General features: G+C 44.7%; 1 protein-coding gene across 5 annotated transcripts in view; it reads right to left on the bottom strand.

Annotated features, from left to right (window-relative positions):
* The window catches only part of ERBIN (erbb2 interacting protein), a 912,789-nt gene that overhangs the window by 723,370 nt on the left and 170,912 nt on the right, over nt 1-18,507 (bottom strand). For 4 of the 5 annotated variants that reach the window (XM_078675167.1, XM_078675172.1, XM_078675168.1 and 1 more), the window contains exon 2: nt 17,776-17,874. The exons of the other annotated variant lie outside the window; for it this stretch is intronic. The gene's annotated coding sequence lies outside the window, so the exon portion shown is untranslated. The remainder of the gene's footprint in view (nt 1-17,775; nt 17,875-18,507) is intronic. 5 annotated transcript variants of the gene reach the window in all.

The raw sequence follows: 18,507 nt of genomic DNA, 5'->3' as shown, positions 1-18,507 counted from the left end.
AGCCAGGTATATAGAATGAGGGACTTTTCTGGAGAGGATGAGAGGCTGCAGTGCCTTAAGACAGAGACATCTGTGAGTGGACAAAGGAACCACACAACCATCTCCATCCATAATACAGCCTCTCTCCCATAATCATCTAAAGGTATCTGTGTGTTGTCTCATTGGCTCTCTTTACTGGATACACAGATATATCAGATAGTCAGCTTTTAAAATATACTTTCTGCAAAGCAGCTCACCTTTACTACTACAGCCTTATAGCCCACTGTCGAGGGCTATAGCGGTTTTTAAAGGCCCTGAACCCAAGTTCTAGGCCTGACCCCTGCCCCCCGAGGATGGAATGTTCTAAAATGAAAAGGAAGCAACAGAAAGCCAAATCTTTGAATGTTAGAGCAGAATGCTTTTATAACAGCCATTATTAGCCTTAGGCAATTTTCTTCAAAGGAGTTCCCTACATTCCAATGTTCTAATATAGCCTTAGAGCCTGCCGTAGAGGGCTCTACCGGCAATTAAAGGCCTGCTACAGTGTTAAAAGCTCAAACTGAAGGAGAGGGCCATTAACAAGGGAGCGGGTCTTTAATGGCCGGTATAGCCCACTACGGCAGGTTTTAAGGCTATTAGAACATTCCGCGCCTAGAGGGCAAAATGTTATAATTTGTATAAAAAATGCTTCAAGGAGCCAGAGGGGGGTGAAATCCCCCTCGTGCTCTGTGAGGCCTTTGTTAAACATTGGATTGTTGAAGCTCTGGGCTTCTACCGACCATTAGAAGCCCGGAGCACTCCATTGTTTTTAATGGAGCTCTCAACATTCCAATGTGATAATGAAAGTTATTTTTTCCGAAGAATCAACTATTGCACGGCAGAGTAGCTCTACATTGGGACAGAAAAAGTATGCTTCACTGATGCAAGGGCTTTGGCTTCTATAAGACTGCAGTATCGGCACCTTGGGAGGAAAATTCTATGCACAGCTGTAAGCAGCTCTTGCGGAATCTCGGTCACAGAACATGTGGGAAATAATGTAATTGTAATTATGGCATTAACTGGTTCTTGCGACCCCAGGGACCAAAGACAGTACTGAACAAAGAGATATGCATAATTGGTTGCTCTCACACCTAAAGAGCTTTAGCGTCGCACTCATGGATCGATCTGAGACAGCAGACCGACAGCAAGAAAGCTTAACACGAGATCTCTGCTCAACTGCAAAACATAAGGGGAGAAATTCCTCATGCATAAATGAGGCCGATATGTGTATAGGCAACTTTTTAAAACTCTAGATATGGAATATATTTGCTATGAAGAGACCCATTCCACAACACCGCTAACAAATATGGATATGTTCTTGCCTCTCCCATATTGAAATGGTACCTATTACTACCTTTCTCCAAAGCAGTTGTGCCTGCATTTCCAGGGTATAAAAGTACCAGCAAACTGTTTGTGAATACCCACAAACCTAGGCATTTGTGAACACCTGCTGAAATTTCAGGCCATGCTCCAGAACACCCACACTACTGCTCCTGCAAGTATTAAAGCAGAAATTCAACCACACTCTCATAATTTCCTATTTGGATAGTCCGAAGTGCAATGCACAAGAGCGAAATTTCAGCACACCTGATTATGTGAATCAGAATGTTGAATTTTCTTTTGCAAATTTCTATTCTTGTTCAATAGGAACTCAACTTTCAAAACCTTTTGTGAATCGAGCTATAACGCGGTTTGAGTCATCGACAAAAAAGACTATTCGACGAGCTCAGAGATTAGTCAATAAAAAATGGCTACAATAGCTGCAATGATACCTTACACGGACCAGGGCTTGAATTCTAGCCGTTGGCTTCAGTGGGCCTTAGTTAAAACAAAAGTAACACGTCTACGGATACCTGGTCGACATGCCTCCACATCAGCTGCATCACAAACCAATTTTTGTTCCTCATAATAACTTGTTTTTTATATAGCACTTCATAGTGCACTCATGCCATTTCTACTACTATCCAATTTAATGGTACTCAATTTTGAGAGTGGAAGGCTGCATCAGCCCCATTAATTGTCGGTCACCACTCTTTTCAGCGACAAGCGCTCAACTTACTGAGCTATCAAGTGTGCCATACAGTGACACAACTTGCTTTAAATAAGATACGAAAATAAAAGGCAGCAACTAAATCAAACATCAAGAGAGCCATAGGGCAAAGATTAGAGCTTCTGATGTGTTGTTCATAAGATATATATATATATATATATATATATATATATATATATATATACATATATATATTTATGGTGTGATCAAGGGCACAAGTTGCTCGAAACGCGTAGCCTGAGGGGAAAATAAAACCTACCTAACTGCAGTCTGAGGGTCCGTGTTTTCTGTTGCTGTGGCTGAATGTTCGCAGTGCTGAGGACTTGGTGTTTATATATTTATGTATATATATATATATATATATATATATATATATATTTTTTTTTTAACCCCTTGTGTGCTCATGACGAGTCCAGGCCGTCATGAGTCACAGTTGAGCTGTGCTCATGACGGCATGGTCTCGTCAAAGGCGCCGCTCCGCCCACACGCGTTTTACTCCCCGACTGTGCAGAAGAATGAATGAGTGAGTGAGCGGGGTCGTGAAGAGACCATGCCATCATAAGCACAGCTCCACCGTAACTCATGACGGCCTGGTCTTGTCACGAGCACTGCAGTGCCGCGCTCACCCCCTCCCCACCCCACCCCCTGCATCGTGGGGGAATTAGCCCCGCAGGGAAGGTGTTAAAGGTGATCAAAAACAAGAAGACTAAATCAAGGGTCAATATGGACACTTTAAAATTTACTGATGTTTATTGGTCCATTTGTATTTATTCATTGTCCGTTTTAATGCAAAATGTGCATTGCCTACTTTTAAAATATCTTATTCACGCGTTTCATTTGTTTTTTCGTCTCTCTATGCCCGGACTGTATCATTTTAAACAAGCATTTGCAATGCAATAGGTCTCGCATTATTTAAGTTTGAGCTATTATTATTGTAAATGGCAATGTTTTTTGCTTTATGCTATAGTTTTCTTATGTACATAAAAAGCTACATATAAAGTATTTGTTGTTAAAATTATTTATGCAGTATTTAAATTTGTTTGCATAAAAGATTACAAGAATATCTTAGCAAAAAAGTTAAACTTTTTAATGGTAATTGAGTAAATGTCCATTTGTACATTTTAATTTCAAATAGGTAAGTGTAAACATCACAAATATATTGTGCAAACAGTGCAAAATATTTTAGCCATAAGTATTTTTGTTTTACGAGGTAGTTTGTAAGAAAATGATTGTAAAAGGCAAACACTGTAATTAAAATGTAACATATAACAGTACAGTTATGGCTAGTAAACATACATTAGTAGTATAGTATAATTGTAAACATCACAAATATATTGTGCAAACATTGCAATGGTGTTGTACTCTATATAAACATGGTGGAGAGGAGGTGAGGAGGGTGGAATAGGGTGGCACGGGCTGAAAGAGAAGCATTTGAAGTACAGAAGCGTAGCATGGCAACTCGTCCTATGTTGTGAGTTTTATTTCTAGGTAATCCTGATTAAAAGCCACCAGCGACCAGCGTGTAGGTGCGGCGGCGGCGACGGGGGGTGTGCCTGTGTATGCGTGTGTATGTGCGCATGCGTGAGTGCTGTGTATGCGTATGGCTGTGATGTGCGCATGCATGAATGTTGGTGCGCGTGCAAGCAGCTGAATCCAGCCGGGGAGAAGCGCGTGACAGTTTTTTGTCCGTCATTCCCCCGTGTCAGCTCGCTATAAGTCTCCAGCCTGGACGCATCCTTCGGATGCGATTTCCAGGCGAGACCTAAAGGAATATTGAAAGCACAGAGCTATGGAGGCAAATCGCTTATGGAGATGATTATGATTCACTGAGAGTGTAGATGAGAAAGCAAGTGAGGACATAAGCAGTGTTGTTGGCAAACAAATGCAAAGGTCACATAGTAGAATGCTTTATAGAGTATGCATTTTCTCTCCTATTAACTCTAGGCGTGGGCGATGGTCTCTGGCGACAGCATGGAAGTACCTGCATTCTAGGCAATGAAGCATCAGTAATCTGAATACCACTGGAATTAAATATGTTTTTAAGCAAAATGGAGCGTTCATTTCTTTAGAGTTTCTATTGGTTGGGTCTTTTCAAGAATGGCGGCTTGCTTTTCCTGTGGGATTGCTTGTATTCTCAACATCGTTAGGCGGACACGCACTTCTTTATGAGATGCCAAATGCGTGAGTATCCTCCATGAGGGAAGCAGTGCCATCTCATGTCAGTCATTGACATTGTGACCAGATGCACTCAGTTCCAATCAGGATCTTCTTTAATCAAATAGTTTGCGATTCATGCGTAGGTTCTTGGACCCATCTTAAGGCACCTGTTTTCGTTAATATGGTGAAGCTGGATATTTTCCTTAAAGTGGAAGGAGTATTTCATGAAAAAATGGAAGGAATGATAATGCAAGACTCAAAAATTACATATTACATAAAGTCAACAACCATGATGTGGTCTTTAGATAAAGGTTTGAAGTGAGCCATGGCCACTATCCCATACAGAATTCAATTCTAATTTGACAAGAGTGATCAGGTAATATAAAAGTAATGTTTCAAAAGAGATTCTATATTTTTGATCAGATATGATTTATGAACACATGCATTGCATTTTGAGCTGTATTTCTCATATTTTTGTGTCTATTTTCCTCTTTTGAGGCTTGGTGATGCCCATGATATTGCCCCAAAGCACCTCCCTGTGCCTATGGGTGCCCCATTTGCCAAGACCCTTTCCCGCGTCCTGATGTGATCTTTTCTTACTCAGAATAGAACTACGAAGCAATGACCAGAACTAAGCAAAGCTGTAATCTACCATTGACCTATACTTGCAGTTATTTCGGTATTCCACCAGAGTACTGGCTGCAGAACATCATTGGTCTCAAATATTGCAACAAAAACATCAAACATAAAAAATATTGTAAAGGTAAGTTTATATAGATAAGTATAGGTTTACTATACTTAGCTCCATATATATGTACCTTGACAAATTCTGTATATTTTTTCAAGGTAAGTATGTAGAGGTGGAATTAAGAATAGTAAATGCATACTTATCTATAGGCACTTACCTTCACAATATTGCGGTCCTTGATATTTAGGCCTCATTAATTTGCCCCCCACAATGATTTTGGCAGTGCAGTTGTCAAACAAACCTATTGCTGACAATATACAGAGTGGGCTTTGGGTCCTCCCCTTTCATCCACTACCTTCCTTTGACCTATCTCTTTCAGCCATTGGCTTTAAACCTTGTCAATCACGGCTTGACTCAGCTTAGTGGAGTTTTCATCTCTAACCTAATGCTATTGGCTGTTTGCTTGTGCCCTTCCAGGTCCAGTAGAGGGCTTGCATTGAACTGCATGATGGACTACTTTACAGTTAAAGCCTTCTCTTTCTGTTCTTGCTGCCACCCTCCTTAATATCTCGGGCCGTTGTTCTAATACTACTTGCAATAGTACATTAAACCCAGACCTATTCCCTTTGTCAGTTTTGTGTTCATATTAACTGGTGGTCAATACCTTAATATCACTGAGTAGACTGAGCCAACAGATTTGCAAGCGTGGACCCATCTCAGATGTTGAGCAGAACTTCAGTTTTGGAGAAAGGAAGAATGTGAGCTTCTTCCACTGCCAAGTCTGGCAAACAGATGTTTTTAATGGCATTCAGAACCACGTTTATATGTTGAATACATCGGCCCTCATTCCGAGGTGGCCAGAATTATTGGCTGGTAAAACAGTCCAGGGGAAATACTATTACATAGCGTTTACAGTATTAACCGAGGCAGTTTTTTTGGCAAAGTCCAGTTCAGATTGGGCAATAATCGGCGATTTTGGTTTTATTGGTAGCTAAAACAGAACACGACTGCCATTTTGAACTGTTTCCCTCCCGTAAATTCCCCCTCGTAATACCTGGAGAGATTTGTGTGAGAAGAACTCCAGGTCCAAGCTCAAGTTGCACTTGACTCAGAAACTGTGAAACTGGCTCAAACCCAGTTTGCGCTCAATCTCTTATTTAGCAGAGGATTCAGAATTATATATATTTAATTAATGTACTTTGTCCATTTTAACAACACTTTAGCATTTTGACCTTCATGTGTTCTTCTGATTGGTCGAGCAAACGTGGAAGTGCTTAAGCTAGAGTGGCCAAGCTGGCAAACATTCTAGAACGTTCCTGGATTTGCCAACAGAAAGTGAGCTACATACACAGCGAATGCAGTCCAGAAACAGACGACGACATCTTTACAGCGAAACTAAGGAGAGATCAGTTCGCGTGATTGACAGCATATTAGCATAACTGTGACGAGACAGAACAGCGATCACTGCAGTCAAAAGAAAACAAGGAAAAGCAAAAACTCACCGCCGCAGCCCGGCTCGAACAGGAAGCCAGGCAACCTGTGTTGGGACGGGGGCGGGGCCGCAAAAAGACAGGAAGCAGACGGGAGCCTACCCCGCGCTCCTGTGCCCGTCAGCCGGAAGATTGCCGGAAGATTTGCGTGTCAGCTAGCGGGGCTCCTGTGCTCGTGGAGAGCCCCGCCTGCTGCTGAGGATGACCCGCTGCCTGCCGCTGCCTGCCGAAGGAGAGAGGGAAGGAGAGAGGGACACACGAAAAGAACTCGGTGAGTGGGGTGTGAGGGGGGGAGGGGACATGTGCGCGCGTGTGTGTCTGTGTGTGTGCCTGTGTGTGCGTGTGTGCCTGTGCGTGCGCGTGTGTCTGTGTGTGTGTATGTATGCATGCATGCGTGCGTAAAAAAATCCGATGACTGGTGGGGGGGTTGCAAAGTGAAAGTAAGCAGCGCGTGTGTATGTGCGCATGCGTGAGTGCTGTGTATGCGTGTGCCTGTGATGTGCGCATGCGTGAATGTTGGTGCGCGTGCAAGCAGCTGAATCCAGCCGGGGAGAAGCGCGTGACAGTTTTTGGTCCGTCATTCCCCCGTGTCAGCTCGCTATAAGTCTCCGACCCTGGACGCATCCTTCGGATGCGAATTCCAGGGCGAGACCTAAAAATGGCTTATTTTTCTCACGTTTCAAGTTCCAATTGTGTTATGAGCCCTTCCTATTTCTATACTCACATAATCCGGGGGGGGGGCGGGGGTTGGGGGCTCCGTCCTTGGCCACGCTGGTGCCAGTGTTCCTAAAAATCCCAGCTCCTAGAGCAGGAAGCTCTGTAAAAAGGCAAATAGTTAGGGTGTGCTCACGTCAGAGTCACATCCCGCTCAGATCATTAAAGCGTGGAAATGCCTTGAATGCAAAACAGAATTCCTTAGCAAATATATTCGGCCCCACACACAGTCTCTTTCATCCCACTCAGAAAAAAACTGCAAGGTCTTTAGATCACATGCACAGTAGCAAAACGCTTTGTATGTTCAGTTTTAAGCAGCAGACAACTTGATGCAACACATGGGGCGGGCTCGGGGCCAGATTTCGGGGCTGCCTTCGGAAGGGTTTTCCATACATACATAGGAAACCGAAGAGATGCTTTGGGGCCGTGCCAGCCCACACAACAGAGGCTTCAGACTGGGCCTTCACAAGTCCCCCTGCTGTCACATGATGAAATGACAACCTGCAAGACAAAGGTGGCTGCCAGGGCGTAAGGCAGACCCTGCCGTGCCTTCAAGGGCTTCTCATCCTTCAAAGGGGCCCATTCAGCTTGAGGTCAATCCATATCTGTGATATGCGATAATCTAGGCCCTATCGTTTTTACTAGTCTAATGCCATTAAAGATGCATTTTTTAGCAAAGCACCTACTTGACTATAACCTCTTTATAACTAAATAGTGAATACCACTTCTGGAGTATGTAGTTTTCTTACAAATGTAAATATATTCTGGTGAGTATAACTATTTTACTTCTAGCTCTGATTAAATGCCAATGCAAGTACTACTAATGACTGCTATTAGCGGGTCTTAAATGTGATAGTAATACTGTCGCAGTTCAGGGCTTTAAGTGGGCCGGGTCTCCCCGATGCTGACCACCGGCAGTTTTTTAAAGGGGACCTCGAAACGGGTCTCTGTCGGGCTCTGATTTGTGCCCTGCCACAAGCGGTCTGTGTTTTTGCGGACTGCAGTGACAGCAGGCACATCATTGTGCGCTGCTCACGTCTCAATAGTGTTGGAGTGCTCACACTGCTTACTTCTCACTAGGGGAAGGGAAATCCTTTAAAGAGTAGAAGATTTTTCAATATTATATACAAGCCATAGTTGCTGCTTATTTATCTTATGCAACTACCAACCATTGATAAAGCCAATAGTCTTGACTTGTTGTAGGTATGATGTTACTTGTTGTATCATATCTGGATGCAATGACAGAAACAGCAAAATACAGGTATGCTAAGATTTTTAGCTTATGTGATTACAGAGGCCACGCCTCTTTGTGAGACCGCCCAGTTTTTTCATTCCTCTTAAAGCCCTGTCGCAGTTCACAATACATGTTGCACTCCTTCTACCAACACACAGACTAATACATTTGTCAAGGTTCGGAAGTGTTAACAGTTCATCTGAGATGCAGTATTTATGGTTTATCGCCCATTAAAGGTTGTGAAGCCCCATAGCAGGCATTCAATCTTTATTATCATAACGGGCCAAGAATATAAATTATTTAGTTACACTTACTACATTATTGTGTTTCAGTTTTAGAGAATCAAAGCAGTCCACCACCAAAGTATGCACTAACACTTCATGCAATACCATATTCATATAAATGTTCATTTTATGGAAGCGAATAGAAACTGGGTTTTGTAAGAACCAAAGAGAAATAGTAGCCTTTCAGCTTGGCGCAACAGAGTCTGACGGAAGTTTTAATTATCCCTACAGGGAGAGGCAATAAAATGTAAACAGTATTTAACACAACCCGGCCAGCGTGGAGAGTTTGACTTAGTCCTATAAAAGTATGGCATATGCCTCAATATTAAAAAGACTTGAGTGGCATTTGCAGCACTGCATTGCTCGACAGCTATGGATGTCAACCTAAAATGGACATGAACTTCTAACCAAATCTTGTGAAACGTACCATGGTGCCAGATTGTCGCCTGCTTGTTGGAATTTCAGCTTTGAATGTTCAGCACTTTGGTGAAGCTTGATAGCGTAGCTGTAAGCAAGACCAAATATTGCCATCATTCAACATATGCCTGGAGAGGGCTTTGGCCTCTTACAGAAGAGTATTTCTCTCTCATCTCACGCTATTGGTTGTTTGTGGGACATTCCGCCTCTTGTTCAGTGCTTACATTGCAATGTTGGAAGAGCATTTTTTCATTTCAAAAGTACACTGAACCCTCACACATCACATTTCTGTTCGTTTTTTCACTGCAGCAGACTTTAGTTATTAATGTATTAGATAGGACTCACATTTTGTATACCAGAGCATTTCACATATATTGATAAACAAGCACTGATAAAGTAGGTAGGACTGGGCAACACACACGCATTCAATGCCGTTTGCATACTTTTGCATATTAAAGCAGGAGTTACTGGATTTGCTAGTGCTTATTTTTAGTGTGCCAACGTGGTGATGTCGTGATTTGCTGGTTGTCATTAATGGCTATTTTAGTTTAAATAAACCTATTTCCCTCCTTTTCTAATTGAGTAAAGTATTGTGCGTAAAGGGTTATTCACAGAACCAATTTGTATTGTAATAAACTAAATATAAAGTATAAAACAGGTTTTTGTCTGGAAAGCTAGAATAGTTGAGTGATCACAGTGTGTCTAAACATCTCACCGCTGTATGCAGAGCAGATACAGAGTAGATCCTGCACCGCCCACCGTTATGTCAGAACTCACTCCGGTCTCATCTGACGTGCTTGCTGAGGTTTCTAAAATCTTGCTAGACACCGCCACGTTTCCTCGGAAGTGGAAAAGCGAACGTATAAAACTATTGCTTAAAAAAGGCGCTAGCGGTTCCGACTTATCTACAAAACTATAGGCTGATTTCTATTCTCATCTGCTGCTCGAAGGTAATGGAAACAATAATAAACCAGCATCTGTCCCGTTACCCGGAACAAAATAACCTTTTGGACCCTTCTCAGTCTGGCATCCGTGCCTCTCATAGCACTGAGGATGCACTGTTGGAGGTTACGGATACCAAAAGACTGACACTGGACAGGGGGACCCCAGTGATGCTAGTCCTCCTTGATCTGTCGGCAGCCTTTGACACCATCTCTCATAAGATCCTGCTGGACAGATTGCGAGGGATTGGTGTCAGAGGCATAGCCCTTAAATGGATACACACCTATCTATCAGATCGTACCCAAATTATCCAGTTGGATTTCATCGTGTCACAGACCACATTCGTGGACAGGGGAGTCCCTCAGGGATCCATCCGGAGTCCCACCCTATTTAATGTGTATGTGGCACCCTTGGCTGAAATCATCAGAAGCTGTGGGTTTGAGACCATCTCGTATGCGGACGACACACAGTTGATTGTCCCCATAGAGGATGATGTTGTAGCAACTCAATAAAAATTCAAAAACTGCATGTCCAACATTGCGATATGGATGAGGAAGAACTGCCTACAGCTCAATTCATCCAAAAGAGAGATACTGCTGTTCGGGAAGGCCGAAGAAATTTGGTCCCTCAATTGGTGGCCTGTAGAGCTGGGAGAGGCCCCTTCCCCAAGAAATTGGGCTAAGAATCTTGGCATCAAGATCGATAATAAGCTATCAATGGAGCAGCAGGTGAAGACATTGTCAGGCACCTGTTTCGGAACCATGAGGATGCTTAGAAAGATCTTCCCTTGGATTCCATTCTCAGCAAGAAAAACCCTCATTCAGTCACTCTTGGTCAGTCGACCAGATTATTGCAACTCTCTGCTCGTTGGAATAAGGGAAGATCTACTATCTAAACTACAGGTGGTGCAAAACACTGCAGCCCGCCTCGCCCTTAACAAACCGGCGCACACCCCTTCTGTACCCTTCCTGAGCCAATTACATTGGCTTTCGATCAGGAAAAGAGCCATTTTTAAGATGCTATGTGTGGTCTTCAAGTCTTTACAGGGGAAAGGTCCAGCATATCTCAAAAAGAAACTAACCCTGTACCAACCCATAGAGCAGCTAAAATCTAGTAATCGCAATTTATTATGTACGCAAAGAATAAATAAGGCTAAAACGGTGAGGGGGGGTATGAGCTTTTTCTCATTTTGCTCCCAGTCACTGGAATAGCCTACTTGAGAAGATTTGGTCCTGTACCTATCTATCTAGATTCAAGAAACTGCTAAAGACTTGGTTGTCCTAGGAGTTCCTGCTCATTAGTACTAATTTCTCTAAGCGCCGAGAGATCCCCCTGGGGATGATTCGCTGCTCTCTACAAATGAGTATAATAAATAATAATAAGATACAATAACATACCAAAACTCTAATTGTTTGATTTGCATGACAACTTTTGCCAATTATGCAAACTTACAGTCCCAGTCAATAGAACTGATCAGGGGGTTGAGGGGGGGGAGGGGAGCTGACCAGTAGAGAGGTCTGCCGCATGGTTTTTTTTGGGGAAGGGGGTTTGGGTGGTTTTTGGGCTAAACAAGTTGCCCAAGTGTATATATACTGCCATTTCAAGGTGTCAGCCATCATTTTGTCTTGGTGACACAGTGGCTGGTACCTGGTGCTAGCATTTCGTAGCTAGCTGTGGTGTTGGTTGTTGCCAGTACTCCTAGTGTCTTAGATTAGGTTAGTGCAGTGTAGGCCCGTGCGCACTCTATATCCCCCATAGCCACTCTTCTTACTTTTGTCCAAATGGCAGCGTCCGACGTGTCCAGGGAAGACAAGGTGACCCAAGCAATGTGGTTGTTGGATGAGGCAGGGCGATTCAATTTGGTGATGGTGGAAAGGGTGCCATCGCGTGGCAGTCGCCCCGTGAAGAAAGCGCCTGAAGGGGTGGCGGCGGTGGGGTGGGCCTATTCACCACAGCGCCAGACCCTTGTACATGAGGTCAGTCAGGTAGCAAGGTGGGGCAGCTCCTGTGCGTGGCGTGTGGCCCACGTGAGGGCTGCAGCGGGTTATGGGGCTGCTGTCAGGCATTGGCAGCTTGTGGATCCCGAAAGCGGGCAAGGCTGGTGCACTGATAAGCGTTCCAGACTGGGAGTAGCCCAAGGGGAGCGCAAGGCCTAACATCAGTTAGGAGGCGCCTCGAATTTACAGAAAGCAGGCAGGGCTACGGGCAGGGCACCCAAGGAGCATGAGGCCTCTCGGCAGTTAGGAGGGACCTCGCAATTTCAGGAAGGGGATGGGCCACCCCAGATGCGTGTGCGATCGCATGAAAAGGGAGGGGAAGAGGCTCCACACTTCAGAGAGGTGGAGGGCCCGGTACAACGAGCACTCGGGCAGTCGTGGGGGGGGGGGGGGGGGGGGGGTGGGCATAAGGCGTGCTGGAGGACTTGCCTGAGGATGGGATGGGGCTGGTTATGACCCTGCAGTGGGGCAATGGCTAGATTCTGTGGCAAGTGGCAGCAGGAGATGCAGGCCAGTTGCATATGACAGCGCGGACCCCAGCTGTGCAGGCAAGGATCGGGGGACCCCACAGATTGGGGCAGCAATATTTGACTAATGAGGGCACTGGCGGGGGTAAAGGCTTAGTGGGCCCTTGGATGCCAGAAAGGGGGGTGTAGGCAGAGGAAGAGAGAGGCAGGGGTTGATGCTCAGGATGGGTATATGGGGGGGTCTGGCTTCTTGGGGGGTCAGGTGGCAGATGTCTGGTCCTCTCCTTCGGTGGCAGTTGCCAGTCTGGGTTGGAGTGATGAGGTGGAGCAGGAGAGGGGCACAGTCAATTTTTATAGACCTACAGCGCTTTCTGGGTTCTCCGGGCCTATAAGGCAGCCCCCTTTGAAAGTTTACGGCAGGTAGGTCAAGGGGTGCCTTAGAAGGCTATCTGAGGCAGCGGGGGCTGAATGTCCGCTGCGTAGGTCCTTGCCAGTGAGTAGTGTGAGATCTCTGGTTTCCACATGGCCCGAATCGAGGCACCTGTGGACAGAGGTGGGCGATGGTTATGATGGGTCAGGTTCCGGGATGGCGCAGGGGAGGGATGATACCAGCACACTGGGCCTTGTTTTTAATTTGTTACAGGTCATTATATCAGGCTACTCTTACTAGGTTTTCCATGCGATTTAGACTGGGTTACGATGGCCCGAGAGTGCGCCCCTTGGCAGCCAACTCGAAATCAGCCAGTGAACACAGACAAGTAGTGAGAAACAAATTGCTCAAGGAGATTGAGGGGGCAGGATGGCGGGCCCCTATGTTGACTGGCATATGGAACACCTAACAGTGTATCCAATTGGGGTCGGTCCCAAAAAAGAACAGAGACAGTTTAAGTCGATTCAACATCTTTCTTAGACAGAAGGACAGTCAGTCAATGATTTCATACCTGCGGAACAAGTTTCGGTGACATACTCCTCCGTGGATGTGGAGCTAGTGGAAAGAGTGTGCAGGAGCGCTTATGGCTAAGAGCGACATTAAGTTGGCTTTTGGTTGGTTGCTGGTACACCCTGCTGACTTTCACCTGCTGGGCATTTAATTTGAGGGCAGATGGTAAGTGGACAAAGCGCTTCCAATGGGTTGCTCTATCTCCAGTGCTCTCCAAGTGCTTCAGCACGTTTTTGCAGTGGCTTTTCACATTGTACACAGGTCATGAGCCTATAAAACATTACCTAGACAATTACTTCTTTGTGGGGAAACCTGGTTCCGCGGACTACCAGCACACACTGGTAAGTTTTCCAGGAGCTCATGACTGACCCAGGTGTGCCACTGGCACTGGAGAAGACGGTAGGACCCAGCACGGTCTTGTCTTTTCTGGGTATTGAGATTGACTAAAGGGATATGGAAGCAAGATTGCCAGAAGAGAAAAAACATACAATGCGGAGGCTCCTGGATGCAATGTTTGGAAAAACTAAAGTCACGGTAAAAGAGGTGCAGGTCCTGTTGGGCCATTGGAACTTTGCGTGCAGAGTGATGAGAGCGAGGAAGACATTTTGTAGGAGGTTGGGCTTGTCACTCTTGGGCTTGCCATTACCACAACTTCCTATAAGGCTGTCAAAAGGTGTCAAAATCCTGCAGATGTGGAGCGCCTTTAACGTGATTCCTGTAGCAGTACTGACAGAAATGGATTGGAACGCTCAGATCTTTTCAGATGCGGCAGGTGGTTCTGTGATTTACTGGCAAGGACATTGTGTGCCGAAGACTGGCTGCTGGAATGGAAGGAAGGTAGCAGCAGCATTGTATTCCTAGAATGTTTTCCAGTGGCAGTGGCACTATGGTGTGAGCAGCTGTCCCACAGGAGAGTTCTTTTCAGAGTTGGCATGTCAGTAGTTCAGATGGTTAACAGGCAGTCGGCGCAGGAAACACAGATGTGGAAGATGCAGGTTTTTTATTTTAAAATGCAAAAAAAATGATTTTATTTTAAAAGCCAGGCATGTACCAGGTGTGGATAATGACTAGTAAGTGTCCTGATATACTCCTGATACACTTTAGTGAGAATAATTTAGTGTCTCAAAAAGGTTTGGTATTGATAAACTCCAAGAGGGAGGACATGAGGGAGATTCAAAGTTTGTGGGCTGTGAGTTTGCAACAAAAAGGGTTTGGGGAGCAACTGTCAGACAGGGCCACGAGGAAGCTCAACAAAGAAATGTGCTCATTTTGAAGGGACCCGGCCAAGGCAGAGTCGAGCATTCGGATCTTCGTTATGAGGACGTGGAATTCTTTCAAGGAGATGGGGTGCATTTCTCCTTCATGAAATTAAATTAAATAAACTTATAAAGCACAAACAGTTGCCCAAAGCAGGCAACGTGCTGATAGCGGTTAGTCCTAGAAAGGAGGAAAGTCAGAAGAAGATATAAGGCCCGAGAACTCCTGTTAAATAGTAATAAGCCAAGTTTTTAAAGCCTTACGAAATGGAACATGAGTTGGAAGACTGGAAATGGAATAAGGAAGAGAATTCTAAAGCTTGGGTGTTGCCATCGAAAAGGCTCTACCTCCCCATCTCGATTTACGATACTTAGGAACAGTTAAAAGATTTTTGCCTGAGGATTGCAGCTGTCTGAGGGTGGTATATAGTAGGAAAATGTTTTTAAGTCCTCCAGGCCTGATGTTATGGAGAGCCTTGTGAACGCTACAAAAAGCCTTAAAAATAATTTGTTCACAGACAGCCAGTGGAGCGTCCAATCCCTGCTGAGACTGATTGGAATTTGGAAACATCAACAAAGTGGCCTTTCCTGATAAAGTGGCCGTTTTCACACAAACCTGGTATCAGTGGTCTGTGTTGCTCCCCTCTTCCTAAAGGGAGATTTGGGCGACAGCCGACCAGAGGGAGGTCTGTCCCCCTGGTATTTTGGTGGAGGTAGACCAGTCTGACGACTGCTCAGTGTTTGGGCGGTTTTTGGGCTACACAAGGAGCTCAAGGGTATATATACTATCATTTTGAGGTTCCAGCCACCATTTTGTTTGGGTGACACGGTGACTGGCTCCTGGTGTTAGCTCTTTGCCCCACCCACCATCCCCTATAATTAGGCTTTTTTTGTTTTGTTTGTTTGTTTCCATTATTGGGGTTGGGCTAGCTTTGTTGCATACTGGTGTACAAAAGGGGCTCATTTTGTACGGTTGTCGCTTTGAAGCAGGTGCATAGGCGGTTGGCAGAGAAGTTGCTGTGGTTTACCAAAGTTTGTTGTCAGCGGCAATTCAGGCTGAAAGGAAATGGGTAGTAAGCAAGTTCACGCCTGGACAAGCCAGGAAGTTTAATGGGTTAAGCGGTTAATAGATGTAGGAATGAGGGAAGGGATTTAAGAGGTCTCAATGGCAGCTGACGAACTCTTGAGCAAGGGCAACATTGCTTCATTAAGTTGTGGGGGAGGAGAGATATTTTAGGGGTGGGGCAGATTAACATAGATGACTAACTTTGTATAGTGAGGTTTTGGTTTCCTAAGGCTGTTTCGTAATGTGTACCTGTTTTAATAAAGCAGCCACTTCCACACAAACCTGGTGTCAGTGGTCTGTGCTGCTCTCCTCTTCCCAAACATCTGACATACCCGAGTTTTCTGTGCCACTCTCATGCCCCATATGCTAATAATATAGCCAGCAATCAGCAAGTGTGTGCCGTGGACTTTTTATTCTCTAAAAATACATTCGGAAGACATTTCTTCCATGTGGTTCCTTAAATCTAACCACTAAGAAATGGGTGACGTAAACTAAAGCTGTAGCTGGGGTGAAATGCGTTGCCGCTGACAACAGCTGTCCATCATTTAAGCAGGCCAGACTGTCTGTCAATCACTCCTCTGGTCACGCCCAGGACGTGAAGCCCCTTTCCTCTGCTGAGCTGGCCTGCGCCCGGGCGGCCTGGCGCTTGCCACGGGTGGTTTCGGTGCCAAGGGCCCCCAGCGTTCACCCGCCCCTCCTCCCCGTGACTTCACCACTTTCCGACCTCGCGGTATACTTGGGGACATTTTTCCACTTTCAGAGGCACTGGGAGCAGGACATACGCTGAGAGCCCGGAAATAAATATGCTTTGAGTCATCCTTTCCCCGCGGAGCGCTTGCAGCCGGTCTCATTATTACAGCAGCAGCGCAATTACTGCTTTCGACCCGGAGCTGGGAGTTTGAGGCTGAGGCGAACGCATTCAGCAATTAACTCACTTAAGCGAATACGTTACAAGAGCAGGAAGTGCACACTGCGGGTGAGGGCGTCACCAGACACGGTGTCTCATGATGTTGCGTCACGCCCAGGTGACGACTTGACCTTTCATGACAACAGGCATCTCCTTTTCAAACACATTAACCACCTGAAATAAGTCACAGCTGAAACTCGTCCCTGTAGAAGCACATTTTAAAGCAGACACAACCACCAAAAAACAAGAGCTGGACATACGTCTTCGTCAAAGTGACAAATCACCACCATCTACATATATCCGTGAAACCCAATTCACAGAAATAACAAGGGTCACCAAGGGTAGAAATCAGCTGGCTAGTGAATAACAAATATATAGGTATTCCCTCAAAATAATGGAGTGGACACGAAATTAAAAGAGGGCTTCATACAAAAACACCTGAATAATGTACACACAATGGTCAGTAATAGAACAAAAAACAAAAAAAACACTCTCTGGCACTTTATTTCAGTACATACAAAAAAAAATACATGTTATGGCTGCACGGGCAAGTTTTGCTGGTTCCTTAAATTGCATGGCTATTTCAATCACAGATCTCCTCTAGCCGCTACTGCGCAGTAGAGGTGCCATTAATTATACACCTCTATTTCTTACCATTCTACACTTGTTTCCAGGTGACCCTTGGCCACAGCAATTACTTGCATTGTCATATGTAATGAGAGAAATCAAGATAATGCGCTGCTCATTTGGTGCCATGATTTAACTTTACTCAGCGTCAACAATCACTAGGAATTGGGTCAGTAAATGTATCCAATATTTTTGTAGCGAACAAACAATGACAGTCTATAGAGCCATCTTACGCGACACGTCACAGACAAGAATGCTCTCCTCCTTCTAACAAGATTATTCAGAATTATTACAGTGCATTGTCAATATGCAAGCCATTCGGTAAACTTCAAATAAGCACAACTTTTCTTTTTAGTCAAATGCTCGATAAAAGAAGACGTTTTAGTTAAAATTGATTTGATCAAAACACACAAAATATGATACTAGAATTGCTATTGTGCAGGAAGCTGCCACATACAATAGATACAGATTTTTTCTGACTAGGTCTCAAATATTTTATAAACAGCAATTGTTCTACATACCCGGTATCCCAGGCCGCCCCTTTTCCTTATCCAGGTCTCAGCCTGGGATCTCCCGATCACCAGGTTGCGGGCTGTACTTGTTAAAAACCATTCACCTCACTAAAATAAAAGATACAGAAAAGCTTTTTTAAAACATGTTTTCAACATAGTAATTCCATATTTAAACAAACGGAGAAATGCAAAAGTCTTTTCATACAATCGTGAACTTTAAGACAGAAAATCTATCTTATTAGACTATTTCAACAACTCGCCATAGAAAATATATTTTTTTAAAACAGTATCTGAGTTCACGTCTTTTTCTTTCTACTCTCTCAGACTCGAAAACTGGGGCACGGTGACATCATGCACACCCATTCGTTGTTTTTTTTGGCTTTTTTTTTGTAGTCGTCATACATGCCACAGATGAATACTCTAGATGGGATCTCTCTGTGCCTTTCACACAGACAAACTTGATTGCCACCCTGGTGTCTATGTGCAGCAAACAGGGATCACCCAGAGGTAGGCCGTCTCCTTGTCCAACTCCCTTTCCCTTCGATTGACCGCCATGGGAACCCGGGAGGACCAGACCACAAACCTCTGGCATAATCATTGGACCACCGTTAGATCTTGGACCAGGCCACCAGTGCAGACCACACCCTGTCGACACTCGCTACATCGCAAGCCATATCTGACTTACTGACCATCATGATATTTTTTAAGCAATCCGCAAACCTAGGAGGGGCCACCGACTTC

The sequence above is a fragment of the Lissotriton helveticus genome, chromosome 2_1, assembly GCF_964261635.1.
Source record: "Lissotriton helveticus chromosome 2_1, aLisHel1.1, whole genome shotgun sequence".
Lineage (NCBI taxonomy): Eukaryota > Metazoa > Chordata > Amphibia > Caudata > Salamandridae > Lissotriton > Lissotriton helveticus.
The sequence above is the reverse complement of the archived record's forward strand: the minus strand, read 5'-3'. Positions and strand labels throughout refer to the sequence as shown.